This window comes from Paramisgurnus dabryanus, chromosome 8 (assembly GCF_030506205.2).
Source record: "Paramisgurnus dabryanus chromosome 8, PD_genome_1.1, whole genome shotgun sequence".
Lineage (NCBI taxonomy): Eukaryota > Metazoa > Chordata > Actinopteri > Cypriniformes > Cobitidae > Paramisgurnus > Paramisgurnus dabryanus.
Genome location: NC_133344.1, coordinates 41192620 through 41196852, shown reverse-complemented (window position 1 = coordinate 41196852; position 4233 = coordinate 41192620).

Here is a 4233-nt window from a genome sequence, read left to right as displayed (position 1 = left end):
TGAATGTAGTATTGTAGTATTTTGTGCACTAGTTTTGTAGTTAATAAATCAAAAACTAGCCAGTAGTACTTCTTAAGATAAGTGTATTTTAAGTGTGTTATTTTAAGACACTCATTATTTCAATACACTAGAAATCTATTTAAGTAGTAGGCCTACTGTTATTACATACTTTTTCAGGTGCATTGAAGTAGTCTACTACTCAAGAAGAACTTGAGTTTTAATTAGCAATATTATAGGTAACAAGAATTTTGTTTAGTGATCTTATGAATGTTTTCAGCATGACTTTGTTAAATGCTAGCTCCTAAACTGAATAAAATAATAGCCTTCATGGCCAATTTACATATTTGGTATTTTTTTGTTTAAACTTAAACATCTTTGTACCCATGTTATTTTGTACCCCTGTATACATGTTTACACTTTATGAATTTGCCAAAGTGTCAAGTTAATTGCTAAAACATTAAACACTACGTTTAAAGAGGATTTTTTTACAATGGGATCTGGCAACACTGCGAATGCTGCGGCTGCCAGCATCTCACAGCAACTTGAGTCAATCTTCGTCATTTTACATTAAACTACTATACAGTAAACTGTCCAAACTTAATCCTATACGCAGATGCCAATGTGATTCGTTTTAAATTACTAATTAATCATTCAAAGAACTTCAAGTTTATTCTTTAATGTAAAAAATTGGATGGCCTCATAGCTGCCTACGGCTGTGATCTTAAGTTTAGCATAATTTATGTTATGCAAAACCTATCAAACATAGACAGCCACCTACTATTGGACCTCAGAAAGCTTCTCCACAGTGTTGTCTGACATTTTAAATACACTTAAACTTAACACTTAATAATTTCAATAGATTTGATTGGCTGTCAATGATATATTGCTCTGAAAGATATACCAACGATAGTGTTCATTGTATCTTTATCGTTATAGATGTGAACTCTGCACTGTAAAAAAAATGCAGCATGAAGTTATAACAACTTGTCTTTTTGCTTATTTCATTTATACATTCACACAAAATTTGCACATAAAAATGATTTGCTTACCTCCTAAGGGGTCAATCACACAAAACACCTTTTAAAGGCTTGGAAACACAAGGCATGCAGCACTTCCTTTTGTTTTGGTCACTTTAAAAAAAGAGCAATGCCGCAGAGATTCTTATACTGCCAGGCAACCACCGAATCAGCTGTCTTAATCGAATATTGAAGCGTGAGTGCTCTTTTGCTGTTAACTGTAATATAAGCAGAAACTTTAAGAGTCTTTAGTCACCACAACAAAATGCCCACCTCTCCCCTCAATCGTTTGGACAATGGAGGAAGGCGGATGACGTTGGATGACGTGCAGCATAACACTCACTGCCTATAGAAAATCATTCAAAAAAGGCGCCTGCAACTGCCATAAAACCTTTTTGGTGTGATAAGCCCCTTAGTCAGTCCTCATTACAGGGTTTACAGTTATTAACTAATTTTTTGTATCCAGTGACATTACGTGACAAAAGACCAAACGACTCCCACCCAAAGACTAGAGAGATAAAGTAATCAAATCTATATCTGCTATATAGTCTTACATGGAAAAGAGCAAATAACTCGAACCGTAAACTCGAGAGATGAACTAATTAATTCTGTTTCAGGACGGTAAACACAGCCTGTAGAAGGCTGTCATGCTATAAAAGCACAGTGTCTTGTAAACAATTTAGTTAGTTTTTACTCTTTATCCCAGTGGTCTCAAACTCAAAATAAGAGCTATTTTAACATAATAAACTCAATATTTTTGTATATGTACTGCATTTAAATTCCATTATCTAACATATAATAATACTTTTTTATACATTATTTTATAACGGTAAGCATTTTCTTAAATCTTAATTATATGGTCAGTTTAAATACTCGATTCTGATTGGCTGGAAGGTGTGTATTAAAACCGTTTAATGCACAGGTAGGTCCAGTCAGTTTGATTCTCTTTTAAAACATTGCTTCGAAATTTCTGTTATGTGGTGTCGGACGAGGAACCCAAGTGCAGACAGAGGGATGAACACTAAAGACTTTTATTATGAACAAAACAGAAAACAAAACCCACGAGGGGGCAAAATAATATAAACAAGATACTAAAACAGAGGAAGTGAACACTATACAAGACTAGACTATAAACACTAAACAGGGTGACACTACACAATGAACTTGACTATAAAGACTACTAGATTAGACTTACTGAGACAGCGTACTCACAGGTATTTGGAACAATGCACAAGCACAGAACAACAAACACAAGGATCTTAAATAGAGGACAACTAATGAGGGCAACAGGTGACAGGAATTAAACAATGAAGATGAGGATAACAAGGGAGCGGGGTAAAAGAGACAAGACACAGGGAAAACGTGGTCTAGTAAACCAATACTGAGACCACGTGAACCCACACAAAACATGGGTCTGTCATGATTCTGCCACAAGACTAGATTAAACAAAGGACAAGATGGCAGAACCATGACAATTTCCAACTGTTTGATTTTTGTTTTCATTTAATGTAATGCATTTTAATGTGTCCTTATATAGTAATCGTGGTAAGAGACGCCGGTTTTATTTCACACTTTACATAACTCATTTAAATAAATGACATGATTAGTTCTAATAAAGATTGCCTTGTCACTGTCAGTGTTGGCTGTCATTCATAAATTATTTTAATAAATCAATTAAAGAATCATTAAGTTAGCTATATGCTTAAGCAAGGAGGGGATAGACTTTAAAGAAGAGACGCACACAGCCACAGGTAACTCGCGCACGCATCTCTCTCTCTCCCTCGGGTCCTCTTTCAGTTCTTTGTCTTTCTCTTTTAATAATGAAATTAAATAAATGTGATAATTCATTTAAATAAAAGCAATACAGTGGCACTACTTTATTTAAAGCGGACGGAGTGCGAACCTTAACTTAAGAAATTGACTGTCAATTTACAATTTACTCCGCTACGCGTCGGGTGGTTCTTCGCCTCTACGTCGTGCATTAAAACCCTTTAATGCATGGCTAGCTGTGGATTATCCCTTACATAACCTATTAAAACCTTCCTAACAATTCTATACATTGCTGCATACATACGGTAGGCTACTACAGCTCTTCTCTGGATGAACACTGATCACAGATAAACTGATCGCATGGTGACAATGATATGATTGACGTGAGGTGCAGATGAGAAATCTGATCGCGCATTCAGTTATCCTCGCTGTCACGGAGAGCACAGCTCATGGTTGCGTAGCAACAAAAGACGCGCAAACTCTCAACAGCTTTTGAAAAAACAAAGAAACGTCTTGACTCGGATTTAACACACGTTTTTAGATGCGACATGTGACAGCCCCTTAAACGTTTACATCAAAAATCCAACAAATATAAAACGAAGTAAATATCTTTCTGCGGGCCGGATTATGTTATATATTTTGACAGCAGAAGTGGGCCGCAGACAGGGTGAGGGAGGGCCGCAAATGGCCCGCAGGTCCGGGAGTTTGAGACCACTGCTCTAAACAAATGCCATCCTCCAACATTGCTTTGGCGCTTCAGGATCACAACACTGAAACACTGCATCCATACCTTGCAACTCAACAGCTCGCACACTCACACAGAAGCTCCCTCTCTGTAATTAAAGCAAAATTAACTATATAAAGAGCCAAAACGTCAATATACAGATGCTTAAAACCTCTAATAAATGACCACACTCCTACCTCATTATGGCATTTTGGATCACACACCTGAAGGAAACAAAGCGGTCAACCTAGTAAGAATTTACGTGTCCTGCCAACCTTTGCGCTATTTATAGAGCACAACAAAAACATATACCCAACCCCATCACTATCTCTCGGTCACATATACTGTAGTTATACTTATCGTTATTGTCCAGAGTGTGAACAGCCCTTTAGAATAAGCTGAGTTTAAGTTTATTATGCATCTCTAGGTTTCACTGTACAGAAAATTAAATTGAAGCAGAACATAACACAAAGCAAGCAAACAAACGAAATAAAGCAATAATAAAATCTATTTTAAGTAAAGGCAGTGTAAGCATACCCATGTCTCAGGAGTACTCTTCTGTCGATGATGCATGATTGATTTCTTAAGAGATACAGTACGTCAATATCCCCTATTCTGTGTTACTATATGACTGACAGAAAGTATTTTTTTTCTCCCTACAGCTTGACTGCTGTGTGGATAAATATGGCTAGTTGCCTATTTTGTCATAATCTTGATTACTCT